Here is a 19,951-nt window from a genome sequence, read left to right on the forward strand (position 1 = left end):
TTAAATGCTAATCCACCTGACTAACTTCAAGTCCAGGAACAAAATGTCTACTTGATGTATTACTCTTTCTGTGGGAATACCTATTCATTTCAAGTTTTGCTTTTCCTCCAAAGCAACCCTTGATGCTGTTGCAGAAATAGGCTGTGATGCTGGTAGCCACCTACACTTCCCAGAGCACATATACTTCCAGATACATTATATTCCACATAAACTTTCAAAGCACATATACTTTTTCCCCAAGATAGAAGCCCTGGGTTTCGGGAGTTGCAGTACAGAGACCTACATATCTTGTGGCTGCCCAAGAGCATGCTTCTACCTTTAAGTTGCTCTAGTAAGTGACCTAAAATCAACAAACTGGATTTGACAGCCTCCTGCTTTGGTTTCTGGACTTCTTTGGCACTTGGGCATCACTATGCATATATGGCCCTTTCACGGAACAATTGTAATTTCCAAAAGTATTGTGCCAATTTATATGACTACAGCTCTGTACAAAGGTACCAACAATTTTTTGAAAGGGTGCCAACACCTTTTACCAGGATCCCACTGTAAATATAAAATAAATATCACCAGTATATTCCTTCTCTTCTCATTTCTTTATTAAGATTCTAACATAAAACTGTGCCAGAGGAACGTTCTGGGCTCAACATTATGTTCTTCCCCAGCTCCTTTTGGGAAAAGTGGCCTTGGACAATGCAATAGTAAGTCCATAGAGCTGCCACATAACCAGCTTATGTCATCTAGAAATATCACAAGTGGATAAAGAGCAGAAGTGAAGTGTTTGGCAAGATCCCTTGGAGGGGCTATCTGCTTGTTTCTCTTTATATACCTTATCCAGTTTCTTTCCTATGCCTCTCTCCTCCACCATTTGAATGTTTCTGTGAGATCTGAAGGAGTTCCATTTCACTTTCATCTTCCTAATAGTTTTTTTTTTTTGAGACGGAGTCTTGCTCTGTCAGCCAGGCTGGAGTGCAGTGGTGCAATCTTGGCTCACTGCAACCTCTGCCTCCTGGGTTCAAGTGATTCTCTGCCTCAGCCTCTCGAGTAGCTGGGATTACAGGCATGCACCACCACACCCGGCTATTTTTTGTATATTTAGTAGAGACAGATTTTCACCACGTTGGCCAGGCTGGTCTCAAACTCCTGACCTCGTGATCTGCCCTCCTCGGCCTCCCAAAGTGCTGGGATTACAGGTGTGAGCCACCGTGCCGGCCTCATCTCCCTGATAGTTTTATCTCCTACTTTCCATTTCGGGGAAAATGGCATTAGGGGACTGAGAGAAGGAGGAGGAGAGAAGGTATTTGGAGAGGAGGATGTAGTATCTACTTGTGCTGTTATTTTCCTGATCCTTTTATCTTTGGTGACCAGGATGACATGTTGAACTCAGCATGGCTTTCAGCCAGAGCACACCTGCTTCTCATAGACCTCTGATTGGCAGGGGTTAATCATGAAACAGCCTCTGTCATTATTAGACTGAGAGGCTCTCGGCCATCTAAGGGTGCTCCTTCCCCCAACCGTGAACTGCAAAGAGCAGGACCCCTGGTAAGCAAGCGCTTGGTAAATGCTGGCTCCTTCCCTCCCCTTCCCTTTGCTGGGAAGCAGGCAGGCTGGTTGGATCCAGGGAAGCAGTTTCGTATGGTAGAATAAAACACGAGCTTGGAGTCAAGTTGAACTAATTGGATTCCTAGGTCCTCAGCTGACCTGTGTTTGATCCTGGACAAAGTCCTTGAGCTCCCTGACTCCTGCTTTTCACTGGGAGAACGCTACCTCTCTTTGGTCACAGTGAGGCTTATTGATCTATTCTTGTTTTGTTTCTAGATGGGGTTTTGCTCTGTTGCCCAGGCTGGAGTATAGTGGCACAATTACAGCTCATCACAGCCTTGACCTCCCAGACTCAAGTGATCCTTCTACCTCAGCCTCTTGAGTAGCTGGGACCACAGCCACAGGCTACCAGGCCTGGCTACTTTTAAAATTTTTTTGTAGAGTCGGGGTCTTGTTATGTTGCCCAGGCTGGTCTTGAACTCTTAGGCTCAAGTAATCCTCCCACCTTGGCTGTCCAAAGTACTGGGATTAGAGGCATGAGCCACCCACCCAGCTTATCTGATTTTTGTAAAGTTGCCCTTCCCAAATCACCTACACAAAAAGCCCTACGTCACCAAAGAGCTTTTGCAGGAAACTCACGTTGGAAGACTTATTGCTTCTTCTTGGGCTGCCCTGGAGGGTGACATTCAGCAAATGGCAGGACAGCATCAGGTCCTGGTTTCCCTTCCTTCATCTAGCCAGATGACAGCTGCAGACACTATGGCTGGAGGAGCACCCCATGGGGACCAAGCCTTGATGTGGATTCATATTACTATTGCTCCAGGAAAGCAAACCCAGGCTGGGAGTCTGTCAGGCCTCTTGGGGACCGGGTGGAGGTGGAAGTTACTGGTCGTGCTTACAAAGGAAGCGATCTCAGAAGGCAGAGGCCATTGCTGCGAGCTAGACACACGCTCTCCCTCCGTGCTCATCTCCAGCCTGCTGGGGATCTCCTCACTGGCCAGGTATTACAGGATGGACTCCATCCATAAGGAAAAAACCACGACTCCCACTCAGACAGCGCCTGACTGTCCATGCAGCACTTGCTGCCTCCTTTGATGGAAGTAGGCGGGGCAAGCCTGACTAAGATGATGGTGGTGAAGAGATCAAGGTTATAAAAGCTGCTCAGGTTACCTGCCTAGTGAGTAAGAACATACTCCACAGCCCAACCTGAACCCAGCAGACCACCCCCAGGCCCGCACCAGGAAGGTGAAAGAGGCGGCAGAAGCCAGTTCCTTCCTGGGGCAGCGGGGCTCTGCTTCTATCATCAGGCTGCTTCCCAGGCTCCAGGGTGAGCCATTCTATACCTTTTCTCACTCCTCAAGGCTCCAGCATGCTTTCTTCCCCCTTGTACATTCACACAAGACCTCACTTCCGTCACTTTGATGACAAAATAGAAGCCATCAGACTGGAACTCCTTTTCCTCCCACCATCAAGCTAGAAGCCACCTCGCGCCCAGACTCATCTTCTGTCTTCCCTCCTGCCCCTTCCTCCCATCAACACCGGCCCCTCCACCTGCGCTCTGGATCCCACTTTGCTGCTGACCCCCCAATCCCACTCACAAATCTCACTTTTTCTCCCCACAAGGTCAATTCCTTCAGCAAACAACCTGCTCTCTGTTTCTCACTAAAACAAAGTGGAACTCTTGTATGAACATACACCCTTCTCCAGATACTGCCCCATTTCCTCCCCCCTCTTCAAAACTTGACAAGAATTGTCTGTCTTCGCTGCATCATCACCCTGACGTTCATGGCCTGCCCCACTCCCGTCTGCGTTCTGACCTCACCATTCCACTGAAACTGCTGGTCGAGGTCAGCGGCAGTCTCTGTGTTGCCCCATTCGAAGGTTATGTCTGTCTTCCTCTGACTCAACCTCTCAGCAGCTTGCGACACAGCTGATGGCCCCCTCCTTCTTGAAACATGTTCTTCCTTCAGCTTTTAGTTTAAACCACATACATTCATTGGCTTGCTGCAATAACAGATTACCACAGATTTTGTGGCTTACAGTGATGCAAATTCATTATTTTATAGTTCTGTAGTTCAGAAATCCAACATGGGGCTCACTGGGCTAAAATCAGAGTTAGATTCTTTGCCAGAGGTTCTAGGGGCAAATCCATTTTCTTACTCATTCAGCTTATTAGAAGAATTCAGTCCTTTCGGCTGAAGGACTGAGGTCCTGTGTCTGGGCTGGCTGTCAGCTGAGGGCCGTTCCCAGTTTCTAGAGGTCACCTGAATTTTTGGCTTCTCCGTCTTGAGAGCCGGCAGTGGTGGGTCAAGTCTTCCTCGTGTTTCACATCTTCTGTGCCCCTTCCATCATCACGCCTCTCTGACTCCCACCACTGCCTTGTGTATTTGTAAAGAATCGGGTGGCTAGATTGGGCCCACTGAGATAATCCAGGATAATTTCTCCATCCCAAACTCCTTAACCTCAGTTACATCTGCAAGGTCCCTTTTGTCACCTAAGGTAACATATTCACACGTTCCTCAGATTAGGGTATGGACATTCTGGTGCCCACTGTTGGGCCTACCATGTCATCTGCTTGTTCTCTTCCTACTTCCCCAGCAACTCCTTCTCAGTCTCCTTTACTGGCTCTTAATCATCCCACAGCTCTAAATGTGAGAGGCCCTCAGCCCTCAGCCTTCAGCCCTCTTATCTCCTACACGTTCTCTGTAAGCAATCCCATCTGATTTTGTCCCTTGAAAATACCATCTGCAGGCCGGCATGGTGGCTCATGCCTGTAATCCTAGCACTTTGGAAGCTAAGGTGAGTGGATTGCTTGAGCTCAGGAGTTTGAGACCAGCCTGGGCAACATGGAAGAAGCTGTCTCCACTAAAAATACAAAAAATTAGCCAGGTGTGGTGGTGCGTGCCTGTAGTCCCAGCTCCTCAGGAGGCTGAGGTGGGAGGATGGCTTGAGACCAGAAGATGCCACTGCACTCCAGCCTGGGTGACAGCGAGACTCTGTCTCAAATAATAATAATAATAATAATAATAGTAATAATGACAGCAACATAAATAAATAAATATATCTGTGAACCAATGCTCCTAAATTTATATTTTTAGCCCTAAATTCACTCTTGAGTTCAAAATTCATGTATCTGACTCAATATTGCCATTGGAATAAATGACTGCCATCTTGAAGTTGACATGTCCTAACTGAAACTGTGGGTTTTCTTTACAAATTCTGTTTCTCTCCTAGTCTTGACTCATTCAGTAAAGACATCACACCAGCTTGCTACTCAGGCCCCAAACCTAGGAGTCGTGCTGGAGCCCTGTTTCTTTTTCTTTTTCTTTTTTTTTCTGAGACAGAGTCTTGCTCCGTCGCCCAGGCTGGAGTGCAGTGGTGCGATCTCGGCTCACTCCAACCTCCACCTCCCCAGGCTCAAGCGATTCTCCTGCCTCAGCCTCCCAAGTAGCTGGGATTACAGGTGCATGCCACCATGCCTGGCTAATGTTTGTATTTTAGTAGAGATGGGGTTGCACCTTGTTGGCCAGGCTGGTCTCGAACTCCTGACCTCAAGCGATCTGCCCGCCTCGGCCTCCCAAAGTGCCGAGATTATAGGCGTGAGCCACCACGCCCGGCCTCATCAGCCGTTTCCTTGAACACCCTCTCCCTGATTCTTACACAGTCAATTCCTCCGCATTATTCAGGTCTCAGGTTTTTTGTTTTTTGTTGTTTGTTTTCCCCCCTCAGGTCTCAGTTTTATGGTTGTCTCCTGAGAGAGGTCTTGGCCATCCTCCTGAGAGTAGTTCTTCCCTTCTGCCTGGCCCAGCCCGCACCCCACCTTCCTGCAGAGTCATTCTCTCTTGATTTTCCCTGTTTGAGTTCCTTCACTCCCCTTGTCTCCATCTGGAATGATAATGCTTATTTCTTTGTTTCCTTGTTAAATATCTTCCTTCTCACCTCCCACCCTGATTCCTGTGCCAAGAAGGTGAATGAAGGCAAGAATCACCGTCTGTCTTTCTCACTCCTGTTACCAGGGGCCTAGAAACGTGCCTCCCTAGTGCATGTGTTTTGAGTGGATTCACAGCGAATGCCCCACGTTCCCTCTATCCCACTCCCTTCTGCTCCCTGCTTTCCCACACTTTCTCTTCCTTTACAAGCTCTGGCCTGAGAACGGATGAGTTTTTTATTATTTTTCCAGCACTCAATCTGTTAACAACTTTGAAGATCCCTGACTAAAACCAAATAATAATTACACTAATTACACTTAATTGTGAGCATTTATATCACACTTACTATTTCCGAGCACCGCCGTCAGCACCTTACTCATCCTGAATAGGCACACTCTTCCTCGGTTATTCCTCACTGTAATCATCTCCATTCACAGAGGAGGAAGGAGAGGCACAGAGAGACTAACGTGCCCAAAGTTCCACAATAAGGAAATGGCGGCAGCGACCTCCCGAGAACCAGGCCTGAGGGGCCTCTGCCAGGGCCCCACGCTTTAGATGGCCTCCTCTGGCCCCTGTCTGGCGGTGCCCTCCCCACAAGGCAAGGAGTCCTCGGAGCCCAGGGGAAGGCTCACTTCCCGCTTGTGGACTACACTTGGGAGCACACACTGTGGAATTCCAGCCCACACAGCCATGAGGCCGCTGCCAGGGCCTCTCCCCAGGCCCGTCTTCCTTTGGGTGCACGCCGCCACCTCAGTGGGCCTAAATGGTGGCCGCAGGGCAGCTCTTTATGAAAAGTGTGGACAGAACTTGAACCGGCAGTCTCATTGTCCACACATGGCCCCTTTGAAGGTGTGACAGAGCAGGGTGTGGGAAGAGGAGGGCGAGCCATGGGCCTCCCCACACTCCCTCCTCCAGACACAGAATTGTGTGGAGCCCCAGAGTTCTACATTCAAACCTGGCCTTCCGGGTCATTGAGAAGGTTTATGTGTGAACGTAGGAGGGTGGAATGTATTCTCCTTATGTCTGCCGGCTTGACTGACAGCTTTGAAGTATTTTAAATATTTAGACATGTGGTCTGTGGCCTCCTTTCATCCTCCCCCCGGGGCCCACAGATGCTGGGGTGGGTCTGAGTGGCAGAGCTAGGTGTGGACCCGAGAAGCCTGGACCGGGCTCCCTCCCATGCTGCACCCGGGAAGCCTTTGTGTTCTGAGCCACGCGCCTTCCCAGAGGACGCCCTGCACGGTGGCTGTCCAGTCCTGTCCCCCACTTGCTTCTCCCCTGGGAGCTCAAATACGGGTCATTTCCACCATATCCAGCAAACTCCGCGACGCTCTCTCATGGGAGGCCTGCTCTCGCTGGCGTCCTGAGCTGGTCACCAGTGATCCGTAGAACAGTTCGAAGCGTATGTTTTGGGTTTGAATGCCAGTTCCACCACTTATTAACTGTGACATCAGACAAACTGTGTAACCTCTTAGCCTATTTTGTGTTCTGTTTTCAAGGATTAAATGGGAACGTCTACACATTCAGTAAATGTTTGTCATTGTCATGGCACTCCACCGTTCGCTCTGCGGTCTGGGGACAATGCCCTGTGGCTCAGCCGTTTCTCTGGGAAGCTGCCTCAGGTGGACTCCAAGCACAGAGCTGGCAGGAACAGGGACTAAAATAAAGAGCCACAGAGCCCCCAGTGGGAAGTCCTAGGCCCTGGGCACAGCTGAGCTGGAAGGGATGAGGTGCCCCGTTTTCCCTGCAGTGCTCAAAGTGGGATTCTTATTAGCTGCTGGGAGCCATGCAGTCCTGGAACATGGCAGGCACATCACCACCTTGAGCATTCTCTATGTACTTCCCTGCAAAATTCTTCTGCCTGTGACATGTGCCACCTGCCACCTTCCCCTTTGCTAATAATGATTGCACCACACACTCAAACACAAACACACATTCACAGACATGCAAATTGTTTTCAATTCTTTTTTTTTTTTTTTTTTTTTGAGGTGGAGTCTTGCTCTGTCACCCAGGCTGGAGTTCAGTGGCGCGATCTCGGCTCACTGCAAGCTCCGCCTCCCGGGTTCACACCATTCTCCTGCCTCAGCCTCCCAAGTAGCTGGGACTACAGGTGTCCGCCACCATGCCTGGCTAATTTTTTTGTATTTTCAGTAGAGATGGGGTTTCACCGTGTTAGCCAGGATGGTCTTGATCTCCTAACCTCGTGATCCACCCGCCTTGGCCTCCCAAAGTGCTGGGATTACAGGCGTGAGCCACCATGCCCAGCCTGTTTTCGGTTCTTTTTAATGGCTAAATATAAAGCATCCCTTGACAAGAGTTTAATTTGTCATATTGAGAAATGAAGGCTGCCTTTCAACTCACTATGAAACCTACCTTGAGCAAAGTATTATAGTGGGTGGGGCTAAGGAAGAAAGCAGCAGGGATTTCTCAAGAACAGGATGTTGAGGCTGACATTCTGTTCTTTACCCTAGTTGGGAAGAAGTGGGGTCTGAATTCACGTGGCAGAACTGAACCTGCGCCGTCCTAACCGGGGCCCAGTGGCTCTCAGAAGGACCTGGTCCCACTGCGGCCTGCAGACCCAGGTGGTTTTCTCTTTTCTGTGCTCCAACACCTGGAAGTCAGGCCTAAGTCATCTGTTTTCAGCAGAGACAAGCTTTAGGTCTGAGATGTGAACCTGCTGGGCGTCTGGGGATAGACATGACAAATGGTTTCTGATCCAGCTCCACCACTTACTAGCTGATGATACTGAGCAAGTTAATTACCCTCCTGGTGCCTCAGCCATCTCATCTATTAAATATGTCTACTAACAGTATCTGTTTCACAGGGTAATTTGTGGATTAGGTGAACAAATACTTGTAAAACAAGTGACTAGCAAGAGTAAACAGTCATGTTGCTTATCATCGCTATTAACAACGCCAAGAGACCAGGCCAGAGGCTGGGAAAATGGTGCCACCATATTTGCATTTTCAATAGCCCCCAAGTGATCCCGACGCTGGCCTGAGGAAGGTGAGTAATGGGGACGTGAGCCCAGGCCATGGGGGGCGCCTTGCAGCCCGCTAGGGGCTTGAGTTCTATTCTGAACAAACGGGGTGGCATGTAAAGATTCTAGTTTTGCTGTGGAGAGTCCTTGGGGTCTTTCCTAGGATGTGGTGGTCTGGCTGGCAACTGAGGGTGTCCACTCAGAAGTGCCAAAGGAGGAGGTGGAACGTGTTCTGAGGCCCAAGGAAGACGTTCCAAGAAATGGAACAATGGGCGAATAGAAACATAGGAGTAAAGACATCTGGAAAGGGCCTGGCTTTGGGAGCCAGGCAGACCCAGGTGAGGCCAGGTTGTGTCACAAGCTCTGTGTTCTTGAGCAAGATCCTTAACCTTTTTAACTTCAGTTCCCTCACCTGTAGAATGGGGCTGACCTCAGAAGGTGGTCATGAGGGCTGCATGTGATGACGTATGTCAAGGGCTCCCACGCGGTAAGCTTGGCGGGCAGCCCTATCTGTTGTGAAGGAATTTTTTTTTTTTGAGACAAGAGTCCTGCTCTGTCACCTAGGCTGGAGTGCAATGGTGGGAGCTCGGCTCACTGCAACCTCCGCCTCCTGGGTTCAAGCGGTTCTCCTGACTCAGCCTCCTGAGTAGCTGGGATTACAGGTGCGTCCCACCACATCTGGCTGATTTTCGTGTTTTTAGTAGAGACGAGGTTTCACCATGTTGGCCACGCTGGTCTTGAACTCCTGACCTCAGGTGATCGACCCACCTCGGCTTCCCAAAGTGCTGGGATTACAGGTGTGAACCACTGCACCTGGCCTGTTGTGAAAGTTTTTGTTGGGCAGTTGGAGAAGTGAACGTGGCAGCTGTCAGGGTCAGCATCGTCCAGGAGGGAGAGAGGTGGCATGGAGACAGGAGCAGCCCAGGCATGAGTGGGAAGAGAGGATTTCCCGGGCCCACCATGCCTGGGTGAAATGCTCTTCAAGACTTGGCTCCGTTTCTGTGCTAACCAAACTTACCTCCAGTTATTGCTGTGGCCTCGGGGCATAGGCAAGGGGAGGGGCATGGCTGTGGAAAGAGGATGGGGCAATTGGGATTCACTCTGAGTTAATAAGGTGGCTTTCTGGTTCATTCTTCCAATTCATGTGACTTATTCTGACTTCTCCAGAGCGCCTGCTTATCTGTGGGAGCACGGATGTGTTCTGGTTTCTAACCCTATCAGGTTGGGGGGCAGACCCTGGTGGTGGCAAATTATCCCAAGTAGTTAAGGCCCCTCAGTGAGGCGTCTTGACAGTGGCCAGTGGACCTTCCCCCAGCCACCTGCCTCCCACCACTCAGACGTTCTTCCCTGCCAGCACAGCTGTCACTGTGAGGTTGCAGAATAACTGACAGGAGAAATAGTTTGTTAAATGCAGCTTCAAAAGTCCACGGTGTGGTCCCATGACGCCTCTCCAGCCCCATTGCCCCAGCCTTCCAATCAAAACAGCCTGCCTCTCTGCTTCTGCTCACACCTCCCTCCGCATGAAACACCCTCCCACGCCTCCTCTTGAAAGGGCCCTTAGTACCATAAGCCACAGTTGTCTTTCCCACCACGGAAGAACCTGAATCTATAAAAGCTGTGAGACAGCCCAGCTCCAGTCTTCCTCATCTCCATCAATGGCATACCAGCAACCACGATGCTCAGGCCAAAGTCCCCTTTCCCTCACCACCCATATTCAGTCCACGCCCCTCTAAATACAGCCCATCTCTCCATTCACAGCCAATGCTCTAGCCGCGTTACCATCATTGCCTGCAGTGGCTTCTTAATGCATGTTCTGCTTCAACACCTGCCCTATTAAAATCCATTCTGCACTCAACTTGGTCTTGTCACTCTCCTGCTTACGACTCTCCAAGGTGGAATATTGTACCTCGAATAAATCCCAAACCATCCTGTGGCCCACGAGACCCTATTGGATCCTGGCGGATCTCAGTGTCTACCACTCTCCCTTGCTCACTGTGCTGTGGCTGCACTGGTCTTCTTTCTATTCCTTATTCCATCTTAGAGCCTTTACACTGGCTGTTCCCTTTGCCTGGAATGCTCTTCCATCAGATCTTTTCGCAACGGGCTTCTCATCTTTCAGGTCTTAGCGCCAGTGTTAGCTTCTCAGAAAGGCGTCCCCTGACCTTCTTGTATAAAGTAGCTCCTGGCTGGGCGCGGTCGCTCACGCCTGTAATCCCAGCACTTTGGGAGGCTGAGGCGGGAGAATCACGAGGTCAGGAGATCGAGACCATCCTGGCTAACACGGTGAAACCCCGTCTCTACTAAAAATACAAAAAATTAGCTGGGCGTGGTGGCGGGTGCCTGTAGTCCCAGGTATTCGGGAGGCTGAGGCAGGAGAATGGTGTGAACCCGGGAGGCAGAGCTTGCAGTGAGCCGAGATCGCTCCACTGCACTCCAGCCTGAGTGACAGAATGAGACTCCGTCTCAAAATAAATAAATAAATAAAATAAAATAAAATAAAGTAGCTCCTGCCCCCCACCCCCTATTTTATATCACCCGTTCTAGGTGCTTCACAGATCTTACCACTGTTCTGTTTATGCAGTGGCTTACTAGCTTATTGTCTGTCTTCCTACACTGGAATGTAAGCTCTTACAAGAGGGATCTTGATTTTTTGTTTTCTTTTGGGATCCACAGTGCATAGAGCAGTGCCAGCAAATAGTAGATATCTGTGGAATGAATGAATGAATGAACCCAGCCCTGGATGGGCATTACCTAATGGCGTCCTTTACTTATTAACACGTGTGTGTTTTGTCTCCATACCCTGATCATAAGTCATGCTAGGGCAAGGACTGCCCTCCTGGGAAATTTGAAGACCTTCTGGCCAATGAATGAGGTCAAGAATGATGGCTTCTTCTCTGGTGCTAAATTGAGGCTGGAGAAATTGCTCCATTTGGGGGCTGTTTGACGTGCAGTTGTGCCCAAGGGTGGAGGGATGGAAAAGATGAGTGTTCAAGGCCCTTCTGGTCATAGTAGAACATGCGGAAGGGTGTTGGTGTGATGATGCAACAGGTCGGCAATGACTACTCAGTTACACCTTTATTTATTCATAAACTCAAGATTTTGCCAAGAAAGTCAGCAGCTTAGGATACATTTATTCATTGGCAGACACTGCTGGTTGTGAAATTGACAGCTGTTCCCCCACTCTTCTTCTTTACCCAAGGAACCTACCTTCTACTTTTACAGCCCAGAGTTCTAGACACTTGCTCTCTGAGTCTCCCTTACGATTTGTGGTGATCATTTGTGAGTCCCATTCCTGGCCAATGACACATGAGGGGAAGTTTGCCAGGGACTCCTAAAAACATTTTTTTAATTTAAAAGAATTACTTTTTAAACTTTTTTGCTCTTATGAACACTTTCGTAACACAGTAATTTTACTGTTATTTTTTAAATTGTCCATTTTTAAAAAATTATTTGATTTCTTTTAAAGGTGTAATTTCTCAGAATAATTTTACTCTCTGATGAAAGGAGGGAATAAGGTAACAAGATGTTCCCTCCCTCCCTTCTCACATTGGACCTTGTGTGAGGACAGGACACTGGAGCTGCTGTGGCCACCTGGACCAAGAGAATCAAGGAGGAGCTGACCCAACCCCTGATGCAAACCCAAGCCTGGTGCTGCAAAGCCTGATGCTGCAAAGCGCTGGTATTGTCCGCCTCTGGAGTCCTTGTTACAAGAGAATTATAAACTCCTGTTGTTGAGACTTTCAGGCAAGTAACTCGTTTCTTACAGTTAAATGCATATTAGCTTGCCCTCAGGTCTTCTCAGTAATTTACTTTTCATAATGGTTATTTCACACGTTGAGATCCTTAGCTTTTTCATTTATTTATTTATTTATTTGAGAAGTAAAGAAACAAAAGAATGACTACTCCATAGGCAGAGCAACCCTCAGCTCTTTTTATAAACAAAGACATAGAAACCGAAATGATCTTGTTTCCATTCGCTGGCCCCTCTTTGAAGAGCAAAACCCTTCAAGGGTTCGGCTCCTTCATTGGAAACCAGCAGATCCTCCCGTCTTCTGTTCTGGGTCTCCGCAAATCATAAAAATCCTGCAAATACCTCTTAAACCCTCATGTTACGTATAGTTTGGGAAGTAGAATTAACAAGATAATGATCTCTCAAGTCAGAAGCAGGGATAATACAATCTTGCAGCTCCCAAGGAATTCTTTATTTTTAATTTTTAATTTTTTTGAAGGCAGGGTCTCATTCTGAGACCTCATTTGAGGCAGGCTGGAGTGCAGTGGCCTAATCACAGCTCAGTGCAGCCTCAATCTTAGCACCCACCAACCACAGTAGCTGGGGCTACAGGTGCACACTACCAAGCCCAGCTAATTTTTCTTTTTACTTTTAGTAGAGATGAGGTCTTGCTAGGTTGCCCAGGATGGTCTTGAATGCCTGAGCTCAAGCAATCCTCCCACCTTGTCCTCCCAAAGTGCTGGGATTACAGGTGTGAGCCACCACTCCCAGTCAGAATTCTTGAGTAAGTGCCTTTTCTACCCCTTTTCTCTAAGTGAAGAAGTTCAACTTTGAGACTTGCAGAAGGAATTCAAAGTTCTGATTCCATTTGGCTCATCTAATTGTTTGAATTAATTTTCTCAAAACAGTAGCAGTAGCACTGACAGACCAGTTGGGGAAGTTATTTAGATGATTATTATTTTAAAAAATATTTTGACTGTATTTAAAATGGGTCATCACACATACCTGTTTGTGTTGTGGAAACTAAGAATCCTGGAATGCATTTAGAGTTAAAAGACTGGTTTTGAGTTTCCTGACATGTATTCTTCAGGTGAAAAGATAAGTTGCATAAAACATATTTTCATGTGGTACCCCTTTTTTTTTTGTTTGAGACAGAGTCTTGCTCACTGCAGTCTCTGCCTCCCAGGTTCAAGCGATTTTCCTGTCTGAGCCTCCCGAGTAGCTGGGATTACAGGGGCGTGCCACCACACCAGGCTAATTTTTGTATTTTTTAGTAGAGATGGGGTTTCATCCTGTTGGCCAGGCTGGTCTTGAACTCCTGACCTCAAGTGATCCACCCACTTTGGCCTCCCAGAGTGCTGGGATTACAGGCATGAGCCACCGTGCCCAGCCCATGTGGTACTCTTGTTCAAAACAGAAGCACAAGAAAATGTGATACATACTCACAAAACATGCCAGTATCACGACAACAAAATATACTTTAATAGAAAATAGAGTTACAGGCTGGGTGCGGTTCTTCATGCCTATAATCCCAGCACTTCGGGAGGCTGAGGCAGGCAGATCACCTAAGGTCAGGACTTTGAGACAAGCCTGGCCAATATGATGAAACTCCATCTCTACTAAAAATACAAAATTAGCCAGGCATGGTGGCGGGTGCCTGTAATCCCAGCTACTCGGGAGGCTGAGGCAGGAGAATCACTTGAACTGGAGGTGGAGGTTGCAGTGAGCCAAGATTGAGCCACTGCACTCCAGCCTGGGTGACAAGAGCAAAACTCAGTCTCAAAAAAAAAAAAAAAATTAGAGTTACAGAACCAAGAGAAAGAAATCTTGGCCTCCCTGGTGCAGTTCTACACAGATTGACACACGGAGGCTGCTGGTTGGTGGCACAACCTGACTATTCTTTTCCCTATACTGTCTGCTTACCACCAAATGCACATCTTTTTCTTTTAATACAAAAAAGCACTAAGAATGCTTGAATTGTGTTAAATTTACTACTTAAATTATGCATGACAGCAAAGCTTTTTAATTACTTTGAGTCTAATTTATACTTGAAATAAAAAATATTTAGTTTAAAAAGCCCCAACCCAAATTTAGCTTCTTAATTTCAGCAGATTATAGAATTGGAATAGTTTTTAAATTATAAAAGGGAGTATAATTTTATCTAAATGTGCCCCGTGCAGCACTTAGCAGAGAGGGAAATTAAGACATGTGGAACATGTCCTCTTTGGTGATGCTTTGTTATTTGGGAGAGAATATTAATTTTTATTATCAGATGATACTTGTACATAGCAAAAAAAGGTTTTTACACACACACACAACATACACACACACACACACAGTCAATTTCAGCCCCATTCCTCTCATCATCATCCCACTTGCCAAGGGCACACATTGTTAACCATTTCATTTTAACGTCTTTGTTCTGGTGTTCAACTCTGTATTAAATATATATATATATATGCTGGCTGGGCACAGTGGCTCACGTCTGTAATCCCAGCACTTTGAGAGGCTGAGGCAGGCAGATCATCTGAGGTCGGGAGTTCAAGGCCAGCCTGGCCAACACGGTGAAACCCTGTCTCTACTAAAAACACAAAAATTAGCTGAGTGTGGTGTAATCCCAGCTACTCGGGAGGCTGGGGCAGGAGATTCACTTGAACCTGGGAGGCGGAGGTTGCAGTGAGCTGAGATCAGGCCACTACACTTCAGTCTGGGCAACAGAGCAAGACTCCCTCTCATAAATAATAATAATAATAAATAAAATAAAATAAAAATTAAAAATATATATGCTGACTCTTGAGTCGTTAGTTTCAGACTTTAGCTACTGACTTCCTGTATTACTCAAGGTTCCCCAGATAATAGAACCAGCAGGATTTGCATGTGTGTATATATATATGTGCATTTGTGTGTGTGTGTGTGTGTGCATGTGTGAATTGGCTCATGCAGTTGTGAGGGCTAGCAAGAAGCAAACTTGCAGAGCAGGCTGGCAGGCTGGAGACCCAGGAAAGCATTGATGTGCAGCTGGAGTCTGCAGGCAGAGGCCCACCACATTATGGAGGGGGAATCTGCTTTATTCAAAATCTACCCATTTAACTGTTCATCTTATCTGAAAAATATCTTCACAGAGATGTTTGACCAAATAGCTGGGTATTGTTGTCTAGCCAAGTGTACACATAAAATTAACCATCACAGCCAGGCGCGGTGGCTCACGCTTGTAATCCCAGCACTTTGGGAGGCCGAGGCGGGCGGATCACGAGGTCAGGAGATCGAGACCACGGTGAAACCTCGTCTCTACTAAAAATACAAAAAATTAGCTGGGCGTGGTGGCGGACGCCTGTAGTCCCAGCTACTCGGAGAGGCTGAGGAAGGAGAATGGCGTGAACCTGCGAGGAGCTGAGATTGCGCCACTGCACTCCAGCCTGGGAGACAGAGAGAGACTCCATCTCAAAAAAAAAAAAAAAATTAACCATCACACTTCCTAATAGGGTAGTTGTAGACTTAGCTGATACTTCCCTTCCTCTGTCTTCCCAATGCAGTGACATCACAATATTCGATATTTATTTTATTGTAACTATAAATATTGTTCATTGCTGAGCCAAGAAGCATGATTGTTCCTTACTTGTATGGTGCTTTGTTTTTCCTTTTATTATTATTATTTTTGTGACAGTCTTGCTCTGTCACTCAGGCTGGAGTGCAGTGGCGTGCTCTTGGCTCACTGCAACTTCCACCTCCCAGGCTCAAGCGATTCTCCTTTCTTAGCCTTCTGAGTAGTGGGGACTATAGGCGCCCGCCACCACGCCCAGCTAATTTTTGTATGTTTTGTAGAGATGGGGTTTCACCATGTTGGCCAGGCTGGTCTCAAATCCTCATTTTTTCATTACTCGCTCTTCTTGGAATCTATTAAGTCTTTCCTCACTCTTTTTTCCTCATGTTGTTAAAAAATTAGTATTTGCTCCCCTCTCCTCCCTTCTTGCGGGAGACCTTCCTTCCTGTTCTGGACTGGACTGCTGGCTCTCTAGGCCTGCCAGACAGCGGTCATCCTGGGAATGTCCCTCACCCTCATGCTTTTCCTGGGTTGGATTCCCTGCTTCTGGACCTCCAGTCTTTATGCTTCATGGTTGATGCCCTCTGAGAAAGGATGCATGGGAAGCAAGGGCCCTGCATTTCTGAAAATGCCCATATTCTACCTTTACACTGGATTCATAGGTTGGCTGAAATAATTTTAACTGTTTTGGAAAATGTTGCTCTATTTTCTTAAGTCTCCAATGCTGCTCTTCAGGGCAGTAATAACATTTTGTTCCTAACCTTTTACGTGTGGTGTTTTATTTTTCCTCTTTAGAAACTTTTAGGATTTTTTTTTTTTTTTTGGAGACAGAGGGGTCTCCATCGCCCAGGCTGGAGTGCAGTGGTGCGATCTTGGTTTGCTACAACCTCCACCTCCTGAGTTCAAGCGATTCTCCTACTCAGCCTCCTGAGTAGCTGGGATTACAGGCGTGCACCCCCATGCCTGGCTAATTTTTGTATTTTTAGAAGAGATGGGGTTTCACCATGTTGGTTAGGCTGGTCTCAAACTCCTGACCTCGTGATCCACCTGCCTCAGCCTCCCAAAGTGTTGAGATTACAGGCGTGAGCCACCGCATCCAGCCGGATAATTTCTTTACTTATGGAGTTGACATTTCATAATGATATGTCCTAGTGTGGGTTTATTTTCATTTATTATGCTGGGTACTCATTAAACCATTTCCAACTGGAAAATCACATATTTAAGTTCTGGAATTTTTTCTTGTATAGTTTTGTGTTTTCTCTATTCTTTTTAGATATCCGGTTAATTTGACATTGGATTTCCTGGATTGATTCTCTAATTTTATCCATTTTTTGTTGTTGTTTTACTTTCTAGATTTCTTCATTTTCAGACTTTTCATTGAATTTTAAATTATGGTTGCCTACTTTTAATTTTCAAGAGTTTAATCATGTCTTCTGACTCGTTAATCTTTTAGAGCATCTAATCCCATTTCATGATGCAATATTATTTCAGCTGAGGATTTTAATTATAGTTTTAAAATCTCTTATGAGGTTTTCTTCCGTGCCATGCAGTTGTTTCACCAGAATCCCTGTTTTTTCTTTTTGATTTGGTCTATTTCATATTGGTGGCTTCCCTCCGAAGTCTAGAGATGGGTGGCTATTTGTTCACATATGGGTGATGTGCAAAAATCTGATGAGCAACTCAGTGCGCATGGGTGGGGCTTTTTGGCTGGTGCATTTCATGGGAAGGGGATTGGGGGCAAGCCAGCTTTTTCTTTGGAGGCCTCTCCAAATGACAGTAACTACAGGCCTTTCCTCTGTGGCCAGTTTTTCCAGAGGAGGGTCCTCCAGTCTCCTTCCTGTGGGAGAGGGTTGTGGCTAAGCCTGGCTGGGTCCCTCACTCTGTCCATCAACTTTAACTTCATCCTTATCTTCACTCTGTTGCCTGACTTTCATGCTTCGTTGTGTCTAGAGTCCTCAAGTTCAGGACCTCTTTGGTTCAACTTCTCCAGAGAATTACTCACCTCCTGAGAGCATTGAAGAGAGCACAGGCAGTGACCTGGATCCACTGGGAGGGGTGGGTACCTGGGTGATCTAACTCTTCCGATCAGACTTGCCATCAACTTCTCTGTTTTCTTCCCTGTTGGGAAAGGCAATCATGTGCAGCTTCCTGCCCTTGCACAACCACGTGAGAATGGGCCTGGAACACTTCCTTACTGAGAGATAAGAGCGCTACAGCCTGTGCGGGGCTTATCTCCATGAGCGGGAATATCTTGCCCTACTGCAGACTCAATATGTACTCCTTTGTTCTGCTTAAGCTCATGTGTCAATGGCCCTCATACACACCCAGCTTTCTGCCTTTCAGACCCCATGGCGGAGGGGGAGGGTCCTTCCACTGCAGCACAAAGTGGGGCACTTGCAGTCACATCGCCTGTGTTCACTGTGGAGCGGATCTACTGCCCTTGTAGGGCTGACGCATTGCAAGGGGCTGAACCTCCTGCACTGTCTCCTCTTAGTGTAACTAAACACTGTGCCACCTGAGCCTGGTGTGTGTGTTGTCTGTCCTCAGTGACCTTGAGTCACGCACTGGTCTCTTCCCTGGGAGGCGCGTATCTGCCTTTTGACACTTGGCTGCACAGCCTGGACACCCAGCGAATGGTGAAACAATCTCCGTGTTTTGCGCCTTTTACTGTGGCAGCCAGTGCTTCCAATTCCTGAGCTTTGCTGGGATTTTGTAGGGCATTAGCTGTTTCTCCTCAGTAGAGTCATGCATGCTTAACCACTGGGATATGTTCTGAGAAATGCATCGTTAGGTGACTTCATTTTTGTGTGAACATCATAGAATGCACTTACACAAACCTAAATGGTATAGCTTGCTACACACCTACGCTATACGGTGTAGTCTATTGCTCCTAGACTACAAAGCTGTACAGCATGTTACTGTACTGAACATTGTAGGCAGCTGTAACACAAATGGTAAGAATTTGTGGTATCTAAACAAACTTAAATATAGAAAACAGTAAAATCACAGTATAAAAGGTAGAAAATGGAATGTGTATATAGGGCAGTTACCATGAATGGAGCTTGCAGGACTGGAGGCTGCTGTGGGTGTGTGGGGAGTGAACGTGAATGGCTAGGACATTACTTTATACTTTTATACAACTGGCAGCACAGTAGGTTCATTTATACCAGCCAGCGTCACCATAATCTCGCGAGTAATGTGTCACACTACAATGTTACAATGGCTATGACCTCCTTCGGTGATAGAACACTTTCAGCTCCATTATATAGAATCTTCCGGGACCACGCTGTACATACGGCCCGTTGTTGACCGTTATATGGGGTGTGACCGGCTTCCCTTCTGTAGACACTCACCACTGTACTTCTCCGAGTGTAGGTCTCATTGTTCTTGGCTCTGCTGTGTCAACTGCCATCATCTTGACTGCCACTTTCATATATTTTGATTCAAGGTTACAGGTATTTGGTCTTTTTTCCAAGATTCTATTTGTTATTACTATTGTACTATTGTGTCCTCAGCACCAACCAGAGTATCTAGCACATAGTAGGCACTCAAATAGCTGGTTTCTTTTTTCTGAGACAGGTTTCACTCTGTTGCCCAGGCTGGAGTACAGTGGCATGAACATGGCTCACTGCACCCTTGACCTCCTGGGTTCAAGGGATTCTCTCACCTCAGCCTCCCAAGTAGTTGGGACCACAGGTGTGTGCCACTGTGCCCCGCTAATTTAAAAAAAAATGGTTTTTGGAGAGACGGGGGCTCACCATGTTGCCCAGGCTGGTCTCGAACTTCTGGGCTCAAGGAATCTTCCTGTCTTGGCCTCCCAAAGTGCTGGGATTACAGGTGTGAGCCACCATGCCCAGTCTCAACTGTTTTATGAGAGGAAGAATTTCTTAGGACCTACTGCAATTTGGGGCCAGTCTTTTTCTGAGAATTTCCGCAATGTTCATGGTTGTGGTAGGGGTTAAAGATATAGCAGGGATGGCCATTTGGGGGAAACTAGAGGAATTCAGGTAAGATGATGGTGGTTACCACTTCTAATTTGTTGGACCAGAGACAATTCATTATCTTGAGTGCTGTACATTTCCATCCTTGGATTTTTATTCTTCTATCACTTCAGCTCCATTCTCCTCTGAGCTCGTATTTCCAGAAATAAGTTACAGCCTCCACACCTGGGCATCAGCTGGTTGCACTTCTTTGTGGTCCACTTGAGTGTGTTTTCCATGTGTTATTTTGCA

The sequence above is a fragment of the Hylobates moloch genome, unplaced genomic scaffold, assembly GCF_009828535.3.
Source record: "Hylobates moloch isolate HMO894 unplaced genomic scaffold, HMol_V3 SCAFFOLD_8, whole genome shotgun sequence".
In the NCBI taxonomy this organism is placed as follows: domain Eukaryota; kingdom Metazoa; phylum Chordata; class Mammalia; order Primates; family Hylobatidae; genus Hylobates; species Hylobates moloch.